A 26862-nucleotide genomic window follows, 5' to 3' on the forward strand; every position below is an offset into this window, starting at 1 on the left:
AACAAAACTTGTCAATTAGAGATTTTGTTAGAAAGAAGAACTTAGTAGGGCTGTGCAATGCTCTGCAAGAGCCTGAAACAGACATAGCTGTTTTTAAAAAGTCACCAAGTGTTACTGCATTTGCACTCTTACATACTCTGAAGACCATTCTTAGAACTAAGTCAAAGCATTGCCTAGATATTCACCCTCATGATTGCGACTAATATATTAATGTAAAAAAATTGATTATTAGAAGCAATTAAGAGTCTGTCCGAGATGAAACAGCAGTTTTTAAAAAAGAGTTGAAGTACAAGGAGAAAATTACAAATTAAAATGAAATATAGTTGTACAGTAACTCTGTAAGATAAAATAGTGTTTTGCCAATTCACATTGATAATTGCCTGGGGCCACAATAGCAATAGCACTTAGATTTTTAAACTGCTTCACAGTGCATTACAGCCCTCTCTAAGCAGTTTACAGAGTCAGCATGTTGCCCCCAACAATTTGGGTCCTCAAGGATGGAAAGTTGAGTCAACCTTGAACCTGGTGAGAACTGCTAAATTGCAGTCAGCTGGCAGTCAGCAGAAGTAGCCTGCAGTACTGCATTCTAACCACTGTGCCACCACAGCTCTTAGACAATAATTTTATATAGAAAAAATCTACATATTTTCTACAGAAAACCAGAAGAAGGCCAACAAAGAAAATATTAAAGGGGTATGGGCAATAATTGGCTGAAATCTATGCAAAAAAAAAAAAAGAAGGTGGTGGGGGGAAGACGGTCAGTCTTTAGATTAAAATTAAAATGTGAGGTAAGGAAGCAACCAAGCTGGAGAAAAACCCACTCTGCCTCTTAATTTTTTATGTTGATCAGGACTACTACCGAGGTAGACGAAGCTACACCCATCAAACTTTGATGCTTACCTATGGCAAAGTGGCACTGCGAGCGCCAAAAGAGCTCTTGCTCTCAAGGGTTGAGGAGAGCATCATGAAAAAAGTTCTCTACCATTACCGGAGTAGCTGTCAGGCAAGTTCAAGACCTTTGACTCTACAGTTGAGAAACAGACATTTTATGTCTTTTTTGCAACCTCCTTTTCTTTCCAGTAAACTTTGTGGTCTTTATGCTTGGCTAAAAGGGGGGGGGGGCTTATGGGTGAATGACTAAACCTGGACAATTCATCTAGAGTAGAGCAGAATAGAGGAGAGCTTTACCAATAAGATAGATTTGTTAATGTAGAAATGTCTAGTTTATGCTATTATGTAAAAGTTAAAAGTTGAGGTTTGATCAGTGGTGGGATTCAAATAATTTAACAACCGGTTTTCTGCCCTAATGACCGACTGGTGGGCGTGGCCATGGTGGGCATGGCCAGGGGGTGTACACGACAGGCAGCACTCGGCCTCCTGGACCCCCCTGGGATCAAAAATGGGCTGTGAGGGGGCAACGCCACATCCCCCGTGCCCCGTTTTGGGCCTAGTAGGCCTCCCTACACTGGGAGCCAAAACGGAGCATGTGGGGACTCCTGGAAGGGACAGGGAGGGGCAGGGCCAGCAATTTAACTACCGGTTCACCTGAACCATCTCGAACCGGCTAAATCCCACCACTGGGTTTGATGTTACTATCTTATTCTACTGCACCAAAGAGAGTCAGAAGTCAATGCCCTTTTATTTCTTTTCCCCTTCTTTTCTACACTCTTCCCTTCCCTTTTTCCTCCCCTATTTTTCCTATTATTTGTTTTCATATTTTTGTATTTTATATTATAAACTAATAAAAAGAACAATTTGGCAAGAAAAAAAATAGAGTAGAGCATCCTGGGCTGGTTCGACTCAGGTGTCAGTCAACTTCCTATATCCCTATACCGCTGCAAATGCTTGACATGAACTATCTTCGAGACGGAGCTAGAAATATCACAATCTTCTTGGCTTTGGGGTGGAGGTGATGGTGGGATGATCAAGACTCATCTACTTACATAATCAAATCTCTGCTGATCTTTGGTAAGTGCAGCAGCATGCAAAACAAATACATTGTTTAATGGTCTGTTGCTCTTCAAGGCCACCACTACTTACAGTCAAGGAATGGCACTACAACTTGACAGAATTCAAGAATCATAAACAAATTGCATAGCAGTAGAACCTCACCTGCATATTTGTCAGATGTAAATGCCTTATTCTCTAATGTGTAAATAATGTATATATGGAACATCAGGGGTTAACTTATTCTTTGGACTTTAATGTATTCATAATTTACCACTCCCATTCCTGGCTCCACCCCTTGTATATATAAGGAGCCATCCTCCCCATTTTCCTTGCTTCTATCTTGAATATTCAGCGAATATAGAATGCCTATTATGATTAAAGAGAAATATATTTAAATCTCTAACTTCTATTATCTTTATTGAGTCTGATCCTGAAAATATTGCAACAAGCTGGTAGCAGAGGATGGTTAATTGACTCAATAAGTAATCAAAAATGTCCAAGAAAGATAGGCCCAACACCAGGGCCTACAGCAAAGAAATAGAAACTGATCAAGAGATGATCAACGAATCCACTAATGCGATTTCGAGAGAATCCGAAGAATACACCACTGAAGAAGAAGAACTGATGAGTGAAAATAACGACCAGGAAGAAATCGAGATAGAAAATAACGAACTCAGGTCAGAGATATTAAAGATACTAAAAAGCCAAAAGAATGATGAAAGCCTCATCGCGGACCTCCAGGAGATGCTGAGGAACAGCGGAGCAGCGAGAGAGAAAAACGTCATTAAAGAAAAACCCAAAGATCAAAAAACTGTGAGTGAAATGACTACTGAGAAAATAGTTGTAAAAAAGAAAAGATGTGACATCGCGCGAAATTTTGAATGGCAGCCATCTTGGTTTCAACGAACTTCAAAAGAGAGTGAAGCAGAGCCAATCAAAACGCTCAGTTCAAAATTTCTGGCGCGAAAAACGCTATCAGACGAAGAAAGTGAAAAAGAAGTCTCAAACTCTTCAGATGAACCAAAATCAGAAAGTGAAGACGATTTAACAAAGTCTCAAGTAAAGTCAGCAATGAAAACGCTTTTTGCTGCTTTTGGGCCAAGATTGAAAATTTCCAAGACATCAACGAAGAAGCAAGAAATCAAACCGACAACTCAAGACCTGCACGCTCCCATCCTGACTTCGAAAACGACGACACCCGAGCCCAGAGAGCCATGCCGATTCCGTCCTACACCGCAGACAGAATCGAGTGCCAGCGCACACAAGAGAAAGAGAAGAACCGTCGCCATCACCAAAGCCCCAAAAACCGAGCCAGAGACCGACTCATCTGAAGAGGAGCGGATCGAGAGAGCTGAAATGGAGAGAACCTTCCACAACGGCGCCAAAGAAGAAATGAGCAACGCGCATGTGCAAAACTACGTAGACGGCCCCGAAAGACTTGAACTGGCCAGAGAACCGCGCAGACTCGTTACAAGCATCCCAATGCCGTTCTGCAATTTCCTGCACTTGAGAGAACACGGACTGCCTCAGGTTGTAAGTAATGGACAAAATAATGTGGGGAATTTACCCAGTGACTTCCCAAAACTTAGAGTTGATGGCATTAATTTACAAGAGTGGTACCAACAGCTTCAGGTTATTTTTATGAAAGAAAATTTACTATTCTTTATAACTAGTCCTCCAAGAAGACCTTGGACTTTAAAAATAGATTGTTTACATCATAGAGCATTTTTCATAATAATTTCTAGCGTGTCTCCTGCAATGTATCATAGCATCAAACCAAACCTAACTGTATCAGAAATAATTCAATGCATGTTTAATCTATTTCACAGCGATAGCGTAGCCACAACCACAAGAATGTCTAAGGATTTCTTTTCTTCTAGAGTGAAACCAGGGGTTTCTATAAGTGAGCATTTGATAAATCTAAACAAAATAAGAGCTGAGCTGCAATTGAGGGGGGAAGTGATTTCAGATCAAACAATGAAAAGTGTTATTATCAATTCACTTGATCCATCATGGGATAGCTTTATGTCACACTTAGATACCATTAATTTGGGATATTTATCAATAGAAAGTCTATCTAACAAATTGATAGCAGAAGACAATTCAAGAAAAAATCGTTCCAGTAACCAAACAGAACACAAATCTTTTAGGAAAGTAGTCTTTCAAGATAAATATAATGAGGCCTTTAGATGCCACAATTGTGGATCCAGGGAACACAGTAGAAGAGACTGTCCCAAAGTCCCAAGGGAGAGACATAGGCCAGAATATAGGAGCAAATACAATTACAGACAATCTTCCACAGATAGACACAAATATAGAAGTCCACCAAATTACAGAGAAAGTAGAGGGGGTAGAGAAAATTCAAAAGAGAGAAAATCTGGGTCACTAAATGGGCTAAATAAACAAGACAGCACCAGAACACAACAAGATGAGAACAATAATTGGCTTATTGATTCTGGTGCAACAAATCACACCACTAACAACAAAAGTATATTATCTTCATTTACAGAAGATAAGTTTGTGATAAAGGTAGCTAATCAAGAAAAGGTTCAAGTATTAGGCAGAGGAAATGTGACCTTGCCTGGTTTAGGGAAAATAGAGGGGGTATTATTAATCCCAGAAATACCTCACAACATACTGAGTGCTATAAAACTAAGCAGAGAATCTGACATCAATATAGTTTTCTCAAAGGGGAAAGCAACTATAGAAAAGAACAAAACAAATGTAGGCACTGTGATGATAAAAGGGGGTCTACCCTATCTGATAACCAAAGAAAGATGGTTACATAACATTGATTCAAATATGGAAGATTGTATTGAAGCAGATGATGAAAATGTCAGTAACAGTGACAATGATGAATGTAAAATAACTCATGATAACAAAAATACACACAATGAGAAGAAACCAAAAATAGGTAAACCAATTCATGATGAGTGTGCTCACATCTTACATAGGAAGTTAGGACATGCAAGCTTTCCTGTAGTACAAAAAATGACCGAACACACAGAAGGTGTCAAAATAAAAAATTGTGAAAATTATTTGGAATGCTCAGTATGTAAATCCACCAAACTAAAAACCAGTCCCAGACCAAAAAAATCTAACAGATCAACCAACAATATTTTTGATTTGGTACATATGGACTTAGTTGGTCCATTAACTCCATCAATTACCTATAGAAAACGTTACTTCCTAACAATAGTGGATGATTACAGTCGCTATGGTTTTGTTTACACATTAAAGCACAAGGATGAAACCTTTCAGAAATTTAAGGAATTCTACAAACGCATAGAAACACAACATAATATCAAAATAAAACAAATTATGACAGATAGGGGATGTGAATTCATGTCTAAAGAATTCTCCCAATGGTTAAAGGATAGAGGGATGCTACATTTCACGTCCAATCCATTTTCTGCATTTCAAAATGGGATTGCAGAGAGAAAGAATTCCACACTACAAACCATGATTAGATGCACATTAGAGGATGCTGGTTTAGGCAAACAATTTTGGTCAGAAGCCTTACATTATTCAAATTACACTCAAAATAGGACATGGTCCAGTATTGTGAATAAGACACCATATGAGGTGATGTACAATAGAAAACCCAAATTAGCACACATGCACATATTTGGAGTTACTGCAGACGTACACATACCTAAACAATTGAGGAGAAAGGGAGAAAACGTATCCAGGAGATTAAGATTCATGGGATACGAAACTGGGACCAAAGGGTACAGATTCATTGATAATAATAACAAATTTATAGTATCCAGAACAGCTGTGTTCCATGAGCAGGCCAATTGGTCTAAATTGCACCTTAATGAAATATTTCCTAATAAAAGCAAAGATAATATATCTTGCGAGGAAGGAACAACAGAAAATCAAAATATTAACAAAAGTAAGAACAAAACCAAAACTTGGACAAATAGTCAGCATAAAATAAAGACAGACACATTAACAAAAAAGGAAGCTAGATATTTGCATGACAACCATAGCAAACCTGAAAGAAATATTAGAAACAATAGAAACCAAATACCAAATAAATACAAAGATTACATAATGCATATGGATGGAGAACAAATAACACCTAATACATATGAGGAAGTATTGAAACTTCCCCGTGAAGAAAGAGAAAAATGGGAACTAGCTATGGAAAAAGAGATGGAAAGTTTACAAGGATTAAATGTATTCACACCTGCGATCGCACCTAAGGATAAAACAATTATAGGTACCAGGTGGATTTATAAAATTAAGAATTTAGAAGGAGGTAATACCTTATACAAGGCCAGACTAGTTGCACAAGGTTATGCACAAAAATATCCAGAAGACTATACTGACACATATTCACCCACAGTGAGAACAGAGAGTGTCAAAACAGCTCTTGTAGTAGCATCTGCACTCAATCTGGACGTGTTTCAATATGACATACAGACTGCATACTTACACGCAAAATTAGATAAGGAAATATATGTAAGAGCACCACACAGTCAATACACTAATAAGAACGAAATTTGGTTATTAAATAAGAGTCTGTACGGATTGAAGCAATCTGGCAAAAGATGGTACGATTGTTTGGTAAAAGTACTTAAGACCATGGATTTCAACGCCACCACTGCTGATAACTGTTTCTTTGTAAAAAAGAGTAATGATCATATTGAATTTGTATTAATTTATGTGGATGATATTTTATATATTGGAAAGCATAAAGAGAGCAGGGAAATCTTTGTAAATAAGTTAAACGAACACTTCTCATTGAAATCACTAGGTAGAGTGAATAAATACCTTGGTGTACAAATTAACAAAACAAAAAGGGGATTCAAACTTACTCAGAAAGATAAAATCATTGAACTCCTAAACAAATGTAACTTAAATAATGCCAAAACATGTGACACACCTATGCAAACTGATTTTCTTAGAAACACTGATGAATCTTCCCCTGAGTTTAAAGACAACACATTTTATAGATCAGTTATAGGTTCACTCCTTTATATATCTAATTGGACTAGGCCAGATATTGCATTACCTCTCAATTTATTGTCAAGATATGTTAGCAGACCAACCTTGTATCATTGGGAAGCTGTCAAAAGAATTTTAAGATATCTGAAAAGTACATTAGATTTTTGTTTAATATTGGAACCCAATAATGACAAAGAACCAAAAATTACTTGTTATGCTGATGCAGATTGGGCTGGTGATACATCATGCAGAAAGAGTACCTCTGGTTATGTTTTTCTATTGAACGATTGTCCAGTTTACTGGTATACTGGTAAACAAGAACTGGTAGCCACTTCTACCACAGAAGCAGAATATGTTTGCTTGTCTAAAGCTGCAAATAACCTTGTATGGTTCAATGATTTGATCACAGATGTTTGGAAGAAACCTACTTTACCATTTATTATGCATGAAGACAATAAAGCGGCCATTGAAATATCTAGATCCGATGCAATTGGACAAAGGTCCAGGCATATTGATATAAAATTTAAGCACGTGAGACAACTATCTCAAGACGGATTCATCAAAGCAATACATTGTGATACTTCTGAACAATTAGCTGACATATTAACAAAACCCTTACCTTCTAAACAACACAAATATTTAACTTCTAAATTATATGTATTATATTGTCCTGAATCTGAATGTAACTGGTGTTGTATAACGAACCGGCATTTAGAGGGGGATTTGTCAGATGTAAATGCCTTATTCTCTAATGTGTAAATAATGTATATATGGAACATCAGGGGTTAACTTATTCTTTGGACTTTAATGTATTCATAATTTACCACTCCCATTCCTGGCTCCACCCCTTGTATATATAAGGAGCCATCCTCCCCATTTTCCTTGCTTCTATCTTGAATATTCAGCGAATATAGAATGCCTATTATGATTAAAGAGAAATATATTTAAATCTCTAACTTCTATTATCTTTATTGAGTCTGATCCTGAAAATATTGCAACAATATTATTAACTATAGCAAGATGGGGCGGGGGGGGGAGCAGGGAAATTATGGAGGCCACTTTCTTTTTACAGTGCATTACTTGTATCATTTAAGTTGTTATTGGGCAAGTTATCTCATTCTCCTTGGATTCTTGTTTCACTTTCAGGTGCTGGGCCTCAGTATTGAAAACAAGGTAAGTCATAAAAGATCTGACCTTTGCTGACCAGAAACAGATCTAAGTCTGTTATGTCCTTATTCTCTTCAAGAAAAAGGGGGGATGGGAAGAGTATTAGTGCCTGTCAGCCCAAAATATAGATCAGACTAAGAAACCAACACACGTAGGTCAGAAGTACCATTATTGTAAATTATATATTTAAATGTTGCCCAATTCCTAGTGGCAAAAATCGGAATGTGCTTCCTTCCTCCTCATGTTGCCTTTTTGTGATCTAGGAAGGGGCCTATCTGAGATTTTTTTCTAACTAGATTCTTGGAACAAGTTCCATTATCTGAGCATTTGGTTGCAGCTCTTTTTCCTTTCAAAACCATTCCATATGCCCTCTTTGGTATCAGACAAAGAAATTATGTCATTTTTTTCAACCAATCCTCGCTCAATCCTATGGAAGAAAATTTAATTCCTGAAAAAAATTATCCTGTGTAGAACGCAGTTTTCATTTAATGATGAGGTGACTATTGGCTATGTATGAATGTCCTCTTGGCACTTCCCTCTTTATTACAAAGGAGCTGTGTATGAATGTTCTTCCTTTCATTGTGCAATCATCTCTCTAGAGGTCCTGAAGTGCCTGGTTTTCCATATATTAAAAGGTAAAGGTAAAGGTTCCCCTCGCACATATGTGCTAGCTGTTCCCGACTCTAGGGGGCGGTGCTCATCTCCGTTCCAAAGCCGAAGAGCCAGCGCTGTCCAAAGATGTCTCTGTGGTCATGTGGCCAGCATGACTAAATGCCAAAGGCGCACAGAACGCTGTTACCTTCCCACCAAAGGTGGTCCCTATTTTTCTATTTGCATTTTTTATGTGCTTTCGAACTGCTAGGTTGGCAGAAGCTGGGACAAGTAACGGGAGCTCACCTCGTTACGCGGCACTAGGGATTCGAACCACTGAGCTGCCGACCTTTCGGTCAACAAGCTCAGCATCTTAACCACTGAGCCACCGTGTCCCTGCCCCCCATATATGCCCCCCATATATTACAGTAATTCAATTCAGAGGAAAGACATCAGAGGAGAACAGTGATAGAACGTGATGGATTGGATTCCCAGGAGGGAGGGGGTGCATTCCAGAGGAGTAAGAGGCAGGTCAGTTTAGGTAGTTTGAGAAAATGAGGGTGAAGACAGCCCCTCCCTAATAGTTCCCAGAGGATATACTTGCAGACTGTAGGGTGCGTCAGTTGGCAAGTTTCTGCCTATGTGGAATAATAAAGAAAACTACTTGGTAGAATCACCACTGTCTTTCTTGGGTTTTGGAGCCTGATAAGAACTCTGCTTATCTGCTTTGACTTGGTGTGTGTGCGTGACTGTGTTTGTGTGTTCCAATATGTGTATTGCTGTCACTATAAACGGAACGTTCCCCTTTCTTGGCAGAAATCCACACAAATCATTTAATTTCTTTGCCCATAAATTTATTGAAGAAGTTTGAAAGACCTCTTGTGTCTGATTGTAGTATTGGTTCAGTATTGCTAATCAGTAAATGAGTGATTAGTGATTAGTGATTGCTCTGTTTCCATGTAATATCTAGTTTCATGATGAACCTTATTGACTAAATTTACAGTCGTCTTTCTTCTGAGGAGGAAAGAAATCAGACAATTCACCTTATTGTTATCCTCACAATGGGGTTTTTATGAGGCTGGTTGGGGTTTTTATGAGGCTGGTTCACAGCCACCTATACAACTTTACGAGTGAGGATTTGAACCTCGGTTCCTAGTCTAAAACTCTAACCACACTATCCTGCTGGCTCTTCTGCTAATGTAGGACATGAATCTCAAACTAGCCCTTGTTCAGAGCACAACTGATATCTGCCAAGCTATCCATGAGACTCGGAGCTTTCAGAATTTCACCTTAAGTTGCAAGAAAGAACTTCTTGGTATTTTGTTGGTGAGTAAAGTTAATGCTAGATAGATGTAGATGTCCTTCCTAGATCACCCCCTTTTTTAAAAAATATTAAACATTAGTTTCAGTAAATGCCATTTTTAAGGCTATATATCAGAGGTGGGATTCAGCAGGTTCTGACCAGTTCTGGAGAACTGGTAGCAGAAATTTTGAGTAGTTCGGAGAACCGGTAGTAAAAATTCTGACTGGCCCCGTCTTCATCTATTCTCTGCCTCCCAAGTCCCAGCTGATTGGGAGGAAATGGGGATTTTGCAGTAACCTTCCCCTGGAGTGGGGTGGGAATGGAGATTTTACAGTATCCTTCCCCTGCCACACCCACCAAGCCATGCCCACCAAGCCATGCCACACCCATCAAGCTACAGCCACAGAACCGGTAGTAAAATATTTTGAAACCCACCACTGCTATACATCTACAAAGCTGTCCTTTAAATGCTTCTCTAAATCACATTATGGGAATCCACATCCCTTCAAACTGACTTCTTTCCTATAATTGTGGCAGCACTGATGTTCTGCTTTAAACTTCAGTAGACCATTACTGAGGGAAAAAGGAGGAGGAGGGGAGGAGGAGGAGGAAGAGGGAGGGTCCTACCCACTTTATATGCTTTCAGCATTTGATTCTTTTTGATGTAGACCCTTAATCAGATCTATGAAGACATGCCTAATATAAATTCAAACCCATGGCAAATTTGTCAAATAGGTCATGATACCAATTTCTTCCCAGCTTTGCAAGCCAATTCTAGACTTGATTTGCAATGAATAATACTGCTTCTATGCTTTTACTCCTTCTGCAAGCTTTAAGTAAATCTACAAAATATTTATTTGTATCTGTTCTTCCATTGCCTTACTATTTTTTTTAAAAAAAAAAACCCTACTGCAAAGATTATAAAAGGATTTTCTTTTTAAAATCATAGGGCATTAACCATAAATGAGCAGAACCAGATTTTATTCAAACTGGCAGAATTGTGCTCTTGCTCCAGAATTTGTCTTTATGATATATTTAGACAAACGCAGTTAAGCTCTCATCTAAGAAACTAGTTGCTCCGAAAAATCACATATATCTTCTTCATCCTTGCCTAGATGATTATAGTATTCAAAGTCACCCACTGGCTAGCTTTATGGAGTGTAACTTCTGGCAGTCTCAGATATGGGGACTTCAGTTCCCAGAATTTTCCAAAGGCCATTCAACTGTAGGAATGCTGCCATAATTCATAGGGTTTTTTTTGCAAATCCCTTTGCCCATTTGTACTTTTCATTCTTTTTGTCTTATGTATGCTCTTGTATGCTCAGGATTTCATTAGAGAAGAACCACTGGATTCTTTGGCAACGCCCCTTCGTCCCAAAGCCATCATTGCCATGGCATTCTTGAGGTAGATATTTCTAGTCTTTGGAAGGTCTATATGGTTATATAGTAAATATTTTATTTCATGCCAGGTTCCACGTTTGTAATTTATGAGATTTTATACCAAAAATCATAGATCAGCCTTGCCTAAAATTGGGCTTCCCCTAAACACATTGGGATTGCAACTCTTAGAATTCCCAGCGGACAAATGGGTGGAAATTCAGGAGTTATGGTTACAACTCATCTGAGGAAGGATGGTCTAATGTTTGATTAATGAAATGTTTTGTGACAGGGAGTCCATAGAAAGATCAAAGGGATAATAGTAGATCAAAATCAGACAAAACCTTGACTAATCTCTCACCATCCACAATACAGGTTGTCCTTGACTTACAGCTACAATTGAGTCCAAAATTTCTGTTGCTAAGTGAGACATTTGTTAAGTGACTTTTATCCAGTTTTATGACCTTTCTCACCACAATTGTTAATTGAATCACTGCAGTTGTTCAGTCAGTAACATGGTTGTTAAGTGAATCTGGCTTCCCCATTGACTTTACTTGTCAGAAAAGTGATTACATGACCAGAGACAATGCAACCATCATAAATATGATGTCAACTCTCAAAGAATCCCTGGCCTGCTCTCAAGTTGCCATAGGCAAGGGGGGTGAGAAACCGACGAAGCAGCATTGCAGCCAAAGATGGGAGCACATTCCAGACATATCTTTCTCAAGGCTGTCTCCCAGGGTTACCCACAGTGGCCAGAGGGGAGTGATCTCTACAACCCGCAAAATTGCTCCATTGGTGAATGTGATTGATGACACACCCTAGGGGGAGAGGGGAAACAGGGTCATGACTGGAACCATAAATTACATGGAGTCAGAGCTGTCTTCATTTGGGAATATTTTTTTTTAATTTGATTTATATGCCGCCCTTCTCCGGAGACTCAGGGCAGCTTACAATGCGTTAAGCAATAGCCTTCATACTTTTTGTATATTTATACAAAGTCAGCTTATTGCCCCCACAAACTGGGTCCTCAATTTACCTACCTTAGAAAGGATGGAAAGCTGAGTCAACCTTGAGCCTGGTGAGATTCGAACTTACAGTAATTGCAGACAGCTGGTGTTAATCACAATGCTTTCAGTCTGCTGAGCCACCAGACCCCCAGTTATTTATTAGGAGCATCATGCCAACATGATGTTCCTAATAAATAACTGGATTTCTTTTGAAGCTTGGCTCGAGGCTCATGATTTAATTAGAGCATCCGTTGGAACCCTGACATATAAATCAGTTGCCAAGCACCTGAATTTTGATCACAATAATGAGGATGCTTCAACAGTCATAACTGAAAAACAGACATAAATCACTTTTTTCAGTGCCACTGTAACTTGGAACAGTCACTAAATGAACTATTGTAAGTCAAGGACTATCTGTATTTTATTGTTCATCCCTTAAGCAATCGCTTGCAAATCTACAATTATCTCTGAAAAGCTGCTCCCTTTCCAGTGTGCAGAAAATCTCTAAAATACTCATTTATTTTCATACAATGCCCTCTCAAGTTCTATCACTAACCTTTATTTTCTCTTGGATCATGTAAGGTGGGTAATATAGTTCTCCCGTCTTTCAAGAAAATATTTTTATTAGCTCAACAAATCAATACATGGGGGGGGGGGAACTAAAGGAAAAGGACATGGAATTCCTGCCTGTTGTGCCCTGCAAATTCCCAAGTTTTGTCTTATTCATTGTTCAGATGACAGTTCAAGTTACCATTCTATTAAAGGATGATTTTTAGTCTTCAGCTTTAATATATGACCTCTCAGCCCATCTTTCTATGGGTAGCAAATTGAAGCCATCCTTGAACATGGAGGACATTCGCAATCTCCTTGATCAAAGCATCAAAAGTTTGTTTCCCCTCCGTCCCCTGGAGCAGCTGAAAGAAAAAGGAGAGACAGAAAGGGATGCTTTATATATTCAGGTAATTAGAGTTTTTTTCTCTACAAACTTTTCTTTTTCTAGTCTGCTAATGGGTTTTGTAGGAAAAAAAAATCTCCAGCTCGCCACTGCCTGATATAGGATGCTGGTTTAATTAAACCCTCTGCTTTGAGGTTGAATTCTTACTATAAAAGATATCAATGTCATATCCAGTCCAGTCATGCCTTCCCCATGCATTTGTAACTTGTATCATTCCTAAGCATCTGGCTAAGTTATTAGAGATGACTAACATATCTGGGTATGGCATCAAAGTGGAAAAACAAATACAGTGGTGGGATTCAGCCAGTTCGGGCCAGTTCAGGTGAACTGGTTGTTAAATTGCTGGCTAGCCCCTCCCCTCCCCGCCCCTTCCAGGAGTCCCTATGTGCCCCATTTTGGCTCCCAGGTAAGAGCAGGGAGGCCTACTAGTCCCAAAACGGGGCACAGGGAGGTATGGCATGGTCCCTCCGCAGCCCGTTTTTGCTTCCAGGAGGCTGCAGGGAGGCCTACTAGGTGCAAAGCAGGGCATGGGAGTGACGTGCCCCCCTCCCATGGCCCATTTTTGCTCCCACGGGATGCAGGAGGCTGAGTGTTGCCTGTCACACACCCTGACCACGCCCACCATGGCCACACCCATCCAGCCGGTCATTAGGGCTGAAAACCAGTTGCTAAATTATTTGAATCCAACCACTGAATATAGATCATTTTAGCGATAGAATATTTGTAGTTTAGGATTGAACTGCATGGTCCTTGGTGCTCTCTGATTTTGGTGGTTTTTCTTGTAAATGTTTCAGTATCAAACTAGGTAAATCATTCCCTGCTAGTAGGGAATGGATTTGTTTTCATTTGATATACTAGTGGCTTGCCCTGTCAATATTGGTCCATATTGCTTACTGTGAGCTTAACCCTTGATAGTACAAGGGTTTAGTGCACCCTGTTATTAACACAGCTGCCTGCAATTTCTGCTGGTTCGAATCTCTCCAAGGCTCAAGGTTGACTCAGCCTTCCATCCTTTCTAAGGTAGGTGAAATGAGGACCCAGTTTGTGGGGGCAATAAGCTGACTTTGTATAAAATATATACAAAAGAATGAAGGCTATTGCTTAACGCATTGTAAGCCGCCCTGAGTCTCCGGAGAAGGGCGGCATATAAATCAAATTTAAAAAAAAAAAAAAAAAAAACCCATCCCCTACTAGCACTGATGATATTACCTACTGTGTTACTGAAACATCTACAAGAAAACAACCCAGCCGAGAGAGCAGCAATGATCCCCATATATTTCCCTCCCACCCCCAAATTGCCTTTCTGCTCAGGATTTGACTAATCACACTTTTTTTTTCAAAAATTCTGAAAAAAATATACTGCTCAAAAGAATAAAGGGAACACAAGCAGAAGACATCCGAGATCTGAATGAATAAAATAGCCTTATTAAATACTTTGTTCTTTACATACAGTAGTTTATACACTGCTCAAACAACTAAAGGGAACACAAAACTACTGTATGTAACAAACAAAGTATTTAATAAGACTATTTCATTCATTCAGATCTCGGATGTCTTCTGCTTGTGTTCCCTTTATTTTTTTCAGCAGTGGATGTGTGTGTGTGTGTGTGTGTGTGTGTGTGTGTATGTGTGTATACAAGTGTTGGTTTGTAAAGAACAGATTCCAATGCAGGTTCATACGTAACCTTGCTCGGCTGATGTGTCTTCCTACTGGAGAGAAAAGTCAGTGTCTTTTCTTCAGCAGAATTCTTGGGAAGATAATTCTGACTGGAAAAAACAATTTTCTCAGCAAGAAAATAATTAACACCTACAGGACAAATATAGAAACTTTGAAAAGGGACCTCAAGATAAGGCCAGATCCCTCCTCTAGGCAGAGATCCCTCTCTTCTAGAACCATTAATCAAGTTTGAAAAAAAAACCAAGTGATTATGGCAAGCTAATCAGAAGAGAATGATTGTCTGATGGATTTCCTAATATTATATCTAATTTGGCTCCTAGACCTCACTATTTGCATTGTGTTTTTAGTTGCTCTACACTGATTCAATGGATGCTTTTGGGAAACTTGTGAAGAGCATAGTTGAGGAACACCCAACGTCTGAGCTAATGGATGAAATGTTCCAGGTGAGTAATGTCTGTTTGCTGGCATTAGGTAATCTGGAAATTTCAGCCAGTTTAGTTGCTCAGCCATTGCATATTTTCTGATTTGTTGATTTCCAGTTAGGAGTTCATCACATTCTGTATGCAAAAGGTTGATCCTATTGCAGCTGGGCACTGAATCCAACTCATGTAATAATAGCATGATAAAAGGGATAAAATCATTTGGGCAAGACAACATCCATGAAAAGCTAGCTGTCAGAATACCACACGATGGGTGACTTGAAGACTGATTTATTCATTATAATTTTTTTCCCCATCTGATTTAAACACTTCCTAGCAGGAAAGCGAGGTATAAATGTTTGAAATAAAAATAAGAAACTACTCCTGCATTACTCAATCCATTAGGGCCATCACAGTGACTAGTATCCATTCTTACATTCAAATACAAGACACAAATAGTATAAAAATAGCAATCTGACGTTATCTCAATAAACACATTTTCAATTAGATCAACATTTTTATATGTGCAGACAAATGTTAGTCCTGAAGCATGACGTTTCATGAAATGCAGTCATAATGCATTTGAAAGACTATTTCTTCATCCAATCTTCAATAAATCTGTCAGACAATTGTTCTAAAAACTTGAAAATACCAATGCAAATAGTTTCATCCAAATACCATGCTTTTAGGTTTTTTTTTAAAAAAAGTTTTTTATTAAATAAACATTAAAAACATTGGACATAGTGTGACCATCCTGGTCTTGTCATATCCATACATATTTTTAACATAACAACAAATATAATTACTATTTAACATACATTACTATTTTGTTCTTATATACATATCCCTTGTCCTCGTTTACATATTTGTCTAAGTATTATCAAGTATCGATTTTACAAACCCTAAATCTATCTTGTTCCAACTCCTTTTCTCCTTTCCAACCATTGGTACACTTTGTTCCAAATTTTATAGTATTCTGTCTCATCCTTATTTTTGAGTTCTAGTATCACCCTGTCCATTTCTGCACATGTCAAGATTTTTTTTATTTTTTCTTCTTCCGGGGGGGTGGGTGTTCTTCCTTTTTCCAATATTGCGCATAGACCAACCTTGCTGCTGTTAAAACATGCAGCATTAAGTATATCAATTCTTTGCTATATTTCTCTTTTGTGATTCCTAATAGGAATAATTCTGGCTTCAGATCTATGTTTTGGTCTAGTATCTCCTTCAACCATATCTTAATCTGATGCCAAAACTCCCTGGCTTTCTTACATTACCACCACTATTAGTTTTTAGGGTTTTTTAAGCCTCATAGAAAATACTAGAATAGAATAGAATAACAGAGTTGGAAGGGACCTTGGAGGTCTTCTAGTCAACCCTCTGCCCAGGCAGGAAACCCTACACCACTTCAGACAAATGGTTATCCAACATCTTCTTAAAAATTTCCAGTGTTGGGGCATTCACAACTTCTGGAGCCAAGTTGTTCCACTTATTAATTGTTCTGTCAAGAAATTTCTCCTTAGTTCTAAATTGCTTCTCTCCTTGATTAGTTTCCACCCATTGCTTCTTGTTCTACCCTCAGGTGCTTTGAAGAATAGTTTGACTCCCTCTTCTTTGTGGCAACCCCTGAGATATTGGAACACTGCTATCATGTCTCCCCTAGTCCTTCTCTTCATCAAACTAGACATATCCAGTTCCTGCAACCGTTCTTCATATGTTTTAACCTCCAGTCCCCTAATCATCTTTGTTGCTCTTCTCTGTACTCTTTCTAGAGTCTCAACGTCTTTTTTACATCGTGGCGACCAAGATTTATTTATACTAGATTTATTATTATTATTATTTATTATTATGTTATCCCCCATAATCGACTCAGATCTATATCCCTAACATCTACACCTTGATTCTCTCCCCCATCAAGAAAACACATGCTCCCATAGCCAAGATGGGAGAAAAATTAGAAAGCTTGGGGACGCATTCTATTGTCTCCAGGTGAAGGTTTTCTACATCTCATCTCACTCAGGGTATTTAACAGAAGCAAAGGGTGGGTTTTTTTTTTCTTTATTCGCTATACATGACCCTCCATCCCAAAAGGTCTGCCTCTCTAGATAGCAATGTGGGAAAATCTGATTTTAAAAATCGAATGAAATAATTAATAAAATTACTGGGAAAAAAACTATGACAGATACTGATATCATCCTTCCTGTCTCCTTGCTTGATCAACAGCTCATAGACCCTTGGTTCACTGAAACAGAATGGAGCAGAGAGCGGGCATTGCAAGCTATTTTCCATGCCCTTGTTGCATTTCAGGAAAAGTTTCATCTCCCTGTGAGTTATTTGTTTGTTTGTTTGTTTGTTTGTTTGTTTGTTTGTTTCAATTTCTATACCGCCCTTCTCCAAATAGGACTCAGGGCAGTGAACAGCCAAAGTAAAAAACAGGACATACAAAATTTAAAAATAGTTTAAAATAATTAGATATTTTGGCCGTAAATTAAAACAACCCAATTTAAAATCAATTTAAAATTTAACTCAAGCCAGCCCAGCTAGTTGAAATAAATAGGTTTTCAGGGCCCGACGAAAAATCCGGAGGTCTGTTATTGTACGTATCTCTGGGGGGAGGTTGTTCCAGAGGGTGGGCGCCACCACAGAGAAGGCTCTCCCTCTGGGGGTCGCCAGCCGACATTGTCTGGCGGATGGCACCCTGAGGAGGCCCACTCTGTGTGAGCGTACTGGCCGGTGGGAGGCTATTGGTGGCAGAAGGCGGTCTCATAGGTACCCCGGCCCTAAGCCATGGAGCGCTTTAAAGGTGGTCACCAACACCTTGAAGCGCACCCGGAAGACCACCGGGAGCCAGTGCAGCTCGCGCAGGAGAGGTGTCACATGGGAGCGCCTCGTCGCCCCCATAATCCCCCGCGCGGCCACGTTCTGGACCAGCTGGAGCCTCCGGGTGCACCCCAGGGGGAGCCCCATGTAGAGAGCGTTGCAGTAGTCCAGGTGGGAAGTGACGAGTGCCTGAGTGACTGTGCGTAGGGAGTCCCGATCTAGAAAGGGGCGCAACTGACGTATCAGGTGAACCTGATAAAAAGCCCCCCTGGCCACGGCCGTCAAATGATCTTCTAAAGACAGCTGTGCGTCCAGGAGGACGCCCAAGTTACGAGCCCTCTCCATGGGGGCGAGTGATTCGCCCCCAATAGCCAGCGATGGCGTCAGCTGGCTATATCGGGATGCCGGAAGCCACAGCCTACTCTTCTCCTTGCTGGCAATCTGTGAGGGGCTAAGAGGCTCCTCATTCATCCGGAGCCTATATTGGAATCCAATACTGTACATTTGTTGAACACTAGGACAGAGCATACTGGTTTATTCTTTCAGTTTTGGGGTATTTATCTTAAATGGGCTTAAGCATTAACCAGGATGAGAGAAACATGAGAAAGCCTATGTTTAGAATAAACGTTTGGTTAAATTATACATACTACTAGATACTATTAGATACTACTTTATACTATGTGCTTGAAGAAAAGTGGCATTGTTTACATGAGTTGGATTGATGGGCAAACATGCCTAAGGGCAGGCAACCTCTCTTGCCCTGGGAATCAGGTGTCATGCTCTGACTGGGGAGGGGAGAATTTCGGGAATGGAAAATATCCAATCAAAGAAGAAATTTATGTGACAATCTCAAGCAATAACAAATGTTACAAATGACTTCGTTTGTCAAAACAACCCCATTAGATCAGGAACAGAGTCATAAGCAAGTAAAATTAAGCAATAATGCCAAGTCTACCAAATCTCACAATTTATTTCAAAAAGTCTTGATAAAATGTATGATTTCAGGTGGCTTTTAAATGTTGGTAGCACAGGAATCTCATTTGCTTTTCTAAGAAGGCCATTTCACAAACTGGGTAAAAGATAAGGATTCTCTTATCTCTTGATGACTTCATAAGCATACCAAAGATTTTGGCAGGAGTTAAGTATATCAGGATATGAGAGGTAGTGTGGTGTAGTGGATAAAGGCACCGGACTAGAAAGCAGGAGAATGTGAGTTCTAGTCATAACAGGCACAAAGCCAGCTGGGTGACCTTGTGCTGATCAGCTCCTTTCAGCCTAGGAAGCAGGCAATGGCAAAACCATTTCTGAAATCTTACCAAGAAAACTGCATGGATTTGTCTAAGTAAGCCCTTATCTGGAGTCAACAATTACTTGAAAGTGTTCACACACAAAAATCAGAACCGCTACACCTAAAAATAACAATAGCAATGCCCACCTCAGAAGGATGAAAGGCCGAGTCAACCTTGAGTCTGGTGAGATTTGAACTACCAAATTGCAGGCAGTTGGCAGGCAGCAGAAGTAGCCTGCAGTACTGTGCTACAAGATAAATGTAGAGGGAATGGGATACTTTGCAAGTGAGTAGATTGAAGTAAAGGGGAAGACAAGAAAGCATGATTCTATGGAACTAAAAAAAAGCAGTAAGAAGTTTAAAGAATAAAAGGCAATGCATGAAGCAGCATATGGATTTGGTAGAAGCAAGATCCTTCTCAAGGATGGAAAGATATGGACAGGTATAGCAGTTGGTGTTTTAATCACAGTTTATCTCACACCTTATTGTTTATGAATGTAGGTTATTTGGGAGAAGGGCAATTTTTCAAATATTCTGATTTTCCCCACTTTATTGTAAAACATTTTTTTTATTTTCTTATTCTTTTTCTCCTCCTCCTTTGGCAGGAGGGAGAAAATTTTCAACAATTTGGATCCCGAGTCGCATTCCTAGCTCCATACACCTGTGACAATTCCGTGCAATGCCGGCAATGGGCCGCCCAATGCATCACCTGCCTCATTCGTATACAAGGTAAGGGCATGAAATGAGTAAAGGGTCTCCAACCTTTGTTTGCTCTCCTTTGTAAGAATCAAAGGCCTAAGGACCAGTGAACCAAAGGCATACAGTTGATCACTTACCTTATCAACACAACTCTAATGGCAGTAGGATCAGGACTGTTGGCCTAGAAGATATGGGAGGTTTAGAACATTTAAATTTGCGTATAGTCAAGGGTATGGTTTTCCCAGTTGCACTGTATGGTTGTGAAAGTTGGACCATAAGGATGTCAGGCCTGGAAACCATCTTTTTCATTGGAACTTCAGGCCTGCCACATTTTCCCACAGTAGTAGTTTCCTTTTGTTGTTACTTGGAACCCTGACAAAGGAAGGCTGAGCGCCAAAGAATTGAAGCCTTTGAACTATGGTGCTGGAGAAGACTCCTGCGAGTCCCTTGGACTGTAAGGTGATCAAACCGGTCAGTCCTAGAGGAGATCAACCCTGACTGCTCTTTCGAAGGCCAGATCCTGAAGATGAAACTGAAATACTTTGGCCACTTAATGAGAAGGAAGGACTCACTGGAGAAGAGCCTAATGTTGGGAAAGATTGAGGGCAAAAGAAGAATGGGGCGACAGAGAATGAGATGGCTGGATGGAGTCACTGAAGCAGTCGGCGTGAGCTTAAATGGTCTGCGGAGGATGGTAGAGGACTGGAAGGCCTGGAGAAAAGTTGTCCATGGGGTTGCGATGGGTCAGACACAACTTTACAACTAACAACAGCAAATTTATTTATTTAGAAAATTTATACCTACAGTGACTCTAGGTGGCTTACAAATAATAAAAACATAGCATAGAACATTAAAATAAATGAATAAATAAATAAAATAAAAAACAATAACTCACCACCCTTGGTGGCAACACAAAGTCAAATAAGCCATTTGATGGGCTTCCTCACACTCTGGAATCCTCAGGCCCACTGACAAAAACCAAGTCTTCAGATGGCCTGGGGAACCCAGAGTGTGAGGGAGCCATCAAATGGCTTGTTTGACTTTGTGTTGTTGTTGGGGTGGGTGGGTGGTGGTTATTGTTTTTATTTATTTATTTTTAAATAATTTTAATTTTTTTTCTACAGTGTGTTTTTGTTTATAAGCCACCTAAGAGTCGCTCTGAATAGGTGACTATATAAATTTTCTAAATAAATAAAAAAGAAAGAAAGAAAGAAAGAAAGAAAGAAAGAAAGAAAGAAAGAAAGAAAGAAAGAAAGAAAGAAAGAAAGAAAGAAAGAAAGAAAGAAAAAGAAAGAAAGAAAGAAAGAAAGAAGCGAATGAAAACATGGAAGCCAAGAGACCTGCAAACAAAACGGTCAGATCTGGGAGGCTGGATCATTCTAGCAGATCTCTGCTGGAGATCTCATTTTAATAAAATAGTACCTATGACTACTGAAGGAATGTTAATTGATGATTCTGCCTAACACGTAATAATCACTCAAAACCAAAACAATATTTACTCTTTTATATTTAATAAAGTATACCTAGCAGGACCTGAACTCATCAGAAAACGATTCAATCATTCTTCTCTTCCTTCTCTCAGCTAGGTCACAAGCTACATATGTGGAAGATAAAGAAATGGAATCTGCTTATGCTAATCTACAGACAGAGGTTTTGGGGGACCTTCTCAGGGCATCTTCCAAAATGGCCAAGGTTTGGGCTTCCAGGATTTCTCTTTGGGGGGGGCAGGATACTGAGTAAAATGCTATCTGGTTCTCACACACATACCTGTGTACTTCCCTTCTACCATCTCTCTCTCACTCTCTTCCTCTCTCCTTCCCATTCAAGATTTTGAGTAGATCAAAGCAGTATTTAAAGCTGGAGTCTTTGTTCATTTTGGGGAGGGAATGATGAGAATTAGGAAAGGCCTACTAAGCAGGGATGGGCTGCTGGGGATTCGCAGGGGTTCAGGAGAACCTCTAGCTAATATTCTGTGCAGTTCAGAGAACCCCTAAATCTCACTCCTGGCTAGCCCCACCCACCCCACCCCTCCCAGGAGTCCCCACACGGCCCATTTTTAATGCAGGTAAGTGCAGGGCACACACGGAGGCTCAGGGAGGGTGAAAAACGGGCCTACCAGAAGTTCGGGAAGGCCAGAAATTGGCCCTTTTCAGGCCTCCAGAGGGCCTCCAGAGCCTGGGGAGGCTGTTTTCACCCTTCCAGAGGCTCGAGGAAAGCCTCTCGAGCCTGGGGAGGGCAAAAATGCCTCCCCACCATGGTGCAGGAGGCCGACGAGGCCACACCCACCATGGCCACACCCACCCAGCAACTGGGCAGAGAACCCCTTGCTAATTTTTTTTTTATATATATAATTTTTATTAATATATTCTATACACTAATACACAAATAAAATATACAATCCTGCCACCATGGTATAATATGATTACATTGTCTATAAGTATAAAATCATTCCTTTATACATACATATTTGCCATCATATATATACATCATCATATATCTATTCTATCCCACCTTTTCTGGACCCAATCGTACTATACTTTCCAACTGTTATAAAATTCTGAATCTTTTTTACCATTGATCAATCTAGTTAGTCTATCTGATTCCGCACACTCATTAATTTTATATATTATTTTCAAATCTATCGGTAAGTATTGATTTTTCCACTCCTGCGCATACGTTAATCTTGCTGCAGTGATAATGTGAATCAACAAGAACCATATATCTGATTTAACATTCAAAGGTTTTGCCCCCAATAGGAAAATCTCAGGTCTTAATTCCAAATTAATCTGTGTAATTTCCAAAATCCATTGCCGTATTTTTTTCCAATATTTAACCGCCTGCGGGCAGGTCCACCATTGGTGAAAATAGGTTCCATTGCTGTAACCACACTTCCAACAGCAGGCAGATGTCCCGGGAAACATTTTAGCTAATCTCGCCGGGGGTAGATGCCACCGGTAGATCATTTTATATATGTTTTCTTTATATGAGGAGGCCATGGTTAATTTCATATTTTTCAACCAAATCTGTTCCCATTGCTGGAAGTCAAGGGGATATCCAAAATTTCGCCCCCATGCTATCATACAATCCTTCACTACATCCTGTCCTATCTGCAGAGACAATAAATATGCATAACATTTAGATAATATCCCTTTCCCTCCTTCTAATAAGATCTTATCCAATTCTTGTCTTTTACGGTAGATTCCTTCACTATGTAAATCTTTTTTATACCTGGAGTGCACTTGCGAATAAGACCACCAGTCTATCTTATATCCTTGAAGAGTTAATAATTCTCGTGACTTCGGATTACCCTGAACATCCAAGAAACCTTCATACGTCAAGGTTTTCTCCCCTTTATACAATGTCGGGTAAACCTGAGCTTCCTGCGCCGAAATCCAACATGGAACTTTTGTATATACTCTTCTTCTAACCTTTTCCCAAGTGTACCCAAGCGTCCTACGTAAATAGTGATCATCAAAGTGTCTAGGACGGCCGGATGCTCCCGGCCATAGAAAATAGTGCCAGCCATGTTGAAGACCGGCTCCCTTAAATGTCAAAAGTCGTCTCTTTTGTAGGACCATCCATTCTTTCACCCAAATCAAGTTCGCTGCTTGGTGATAGAGCTCCCAATTTGGGAGTCCAAATCCTCCTCTATTTTTGGGTTCTTGTAACATTTTAAGTCTAATCCGCGGCCTCTTTCCCTGCCAGATAAATTTAGATATACTCCTATCCAAATTTGTAAAAAACTCTTTATTCAACCTTACCGGGGCTGTTTGGAATAGAAATAACCATTTGGGTAACACGCACATCTTAATGGTTGCCACCCTTCCCAAAATTGATAGCTGGAGATTTTTCCATCTTTCTAAGTCTCTGAGCATCTGGCTGTAAAGAGGAAGATAGTTATCCTCCTTTATGGAGGAACATCTGGCGGTCAACCATATACCCAGATACTTAATTTTATTTGTTATTCTTAAACCCATTAACTGCTCCAGCTGTTGCCTTTGCATCTGAGTCATATTTTTCACTAGGATTTTATTTTTTTCTTCATTCATCTTTAACCCGCTACCTTCCCATACTCTCTAATCAAGCATAATAATTTCAGGCCCGAGTCCAGTGGTTGATCCAAGATAAATACAAGATCGTCTGCATAAGCCTGAACTTTAACTTCCTCCTGCCTAATCTTCATTCCTCTTACTTCCGTGTTTCCTCTCACTTCTCTAAGCAGGGGCTCTAAAGTTAATACAAATAGCAATGGGGAAAGGGACATCCCTGTCTTGTACCTCTACGAATTTGAATTCTCTCCGTCTCCTCTCCATCTATGAGAACTCTTGCAGTCTGCTTCCGGTAGATAGCTCGAATTGCCCGAATAAAATTCCCACCAAACTCCATATATTCCAATTGAGAAATCATAAATTCCCAACTGATTCTGTCAAACGCCTTTTGGGCGTCAACAAAAATTAAAGCTAATTGTTTATCCGGGCGATTTTCAAAAAATTCTAATGTATTCATGATAATTCTAAGATTATCTCGTAGATATCTATTAGGAAGGAAGCCGTTTTGGTCTGAGTGAATGAATTGGTTAAGGAAGCAGCTAAGCCTAGCTGCAAGAACCCCCGCAAATATCTTATAATCAGAGTTTAGTAATGATATTGGTCTATAGTTCTTAATAAGAGATAGATCAGTTCCTTCTTTTGAGATAATAGAAATATAAGCCTCAGTCCAAGATACTGGAACCTGAGCCTCTTTCATAACCGCATTGAATAAATCCGTCATGTGTCTTCCTATCACGTCAAACACTATTTTGTATAATTCAACTGGAAGGCCATCTCTACCCGGGGTTTTGCCATTCGCCTGTGCTTTCATAACTGTTTCTACTTCCTCCATCGTAAATGCCGCATTAAGAATTTCCTTCATTGTTTCCGAGACTTTAGGCAAGTCTGTCTTTTCCAAATATTTCCGAATTTCACAGATATTTTCCTCTCCTTTCTGATAAAGCTGTGTGAAAAAATCCTGAGCTACCATTCTCTTGCCTTCCTTAGTACAATGGAAATTCCATCTTTCAGCCCTTCTATTCTCCGTTGTTCCTGCTCCTTTCTAAGCCGGTAAGCCAACCATTTTCCTGTTTTATTCGCCCTTTCAAAAAAATTTTGTTTAGTCCACTTTAGTTTATTTGCTAATTCCTCTTGATCTAATAATTTAATCTGGTGTTGCCAGTACTCCCTTTCCTCTATCAATGTTGTCTGGGTTAATCCATTTTGCATCCTTTCTTCCACCCGTTGTAATTTATTCAAGAGGTTGTCTCGGTGTTTCTTACCTGCCCTACGTTTGTCAATCATATATTTGATTAACCATCCCCTCATCACTGCCTTAACCGTATCCCATGTATTGTATATTGAAGTATCCTCTTTCTTATTTTCCTGGAAAAAAAGATATAACTCCTTCTTAAATTTACTCATGAATTCTTCATCTTTCAGGATACCTATATTCATTCTCCATCTACTCTTCCTACAATGTGGGATCTTCCAAGTTACCATTAGCGGGTTATGATCCGCCCACTGATTGGGCCCTATTTCCACTTCCGAGACCAGCCCCCTCAACTCAAGAGACATCCATATCATATCTATTCGGGTCCACGAGTGGTGTCTGGGAGAGAAATAAGTATATTGATTTTTATTGGGATTTCTCAACCTCCATATATCCTGTAATCCAAATTCCTCCCTTAAATCATTACATATTTTTGGTAATGTTCTCTTAATATCCTTTAACCTTCCTTGTATGTTTCCCGGGACATAATCCTGCATTCTATCTGTTACAGCATTGAAATCCCCCACTAGACAGACATGTTCATATTCCAGTTCCCCCAATTTAACATATAAGTTTTGATAAAAAGTCCTCTGATTATCATTAGGGGCATAAATACAAACCAATAAAGACTTCCACTGGGCAATTTCTATTTCGAGCATGAGAACCCGGCCTTCCTGGTCAGCAAAAACCTGTTGGGATTTCAAATGATGTCGTACATATACCACTATCCCTCTTTTTTTTTGACCTGCTAATGAGGTATAAGTTTTACCCAACGCCCGGCATTCTAACAAATGGTTTTGATCTTTTTTTATATGAGTCTCCTGCATGCAGACAATATCATACTTAGCCTTTCTTAATTTATTCAAAATCCTACTACGTTTATTAGGAGCATTTAAACCGTTAATATTTACAGATATCAAACGCACTAATTCCCCCATTTCCTTTTCTCACCTAAGTTTTTACTTTCCCGCTGTTATAGCCTTCTTAACTGTTTGTCTTGTCTCCCTCTGAGGTGCTGTTAATTCCTCGGCTTTTCGTATTCCCCCACCCTTCTTTCCCGCCTTTCCTTCTCTCCTCTCCTCTACCTCTTCTTCCTCTTGCGATTCCTCCAAACTTCTACTTTCCCCTTCTCCTTCAACATCTAATTCTGACAAATTAAATTGTTGTTCCATGAATTCTCTTGCTTCTTGAAGACTCCGAATCCTCACCTTCTTATCCCTCCATGTCATCAATAAACCTTCAGGCAATAACCAACGATACGAAATTGCATTTTTCCTCAGGAAAGTCGTCAAAAATTGATATCTGCGTCTCTGTTCCCTTACCCGACGTGGGATTTGTTTCAAAACTATCA

The sequence above is a fragment of the Pituophis catenifer genome, unplaced genomic scaffold, assembly GCF_029215685.1.
Source record: "Pituophis catenifer annectens isolate HBS135680 unplaced genomic scaffold, rPitCat1.0.hap2 SCAF_1, whole genome shotgun sequence".
In the NCBI taxonomy this organism is placed as follows: domain Eukaryota; kingdom Metazoa; phylum Chordata; class Lepidosauria; order Squamata; family Colubridae; genus Pituophis; species Pituophis catenifer.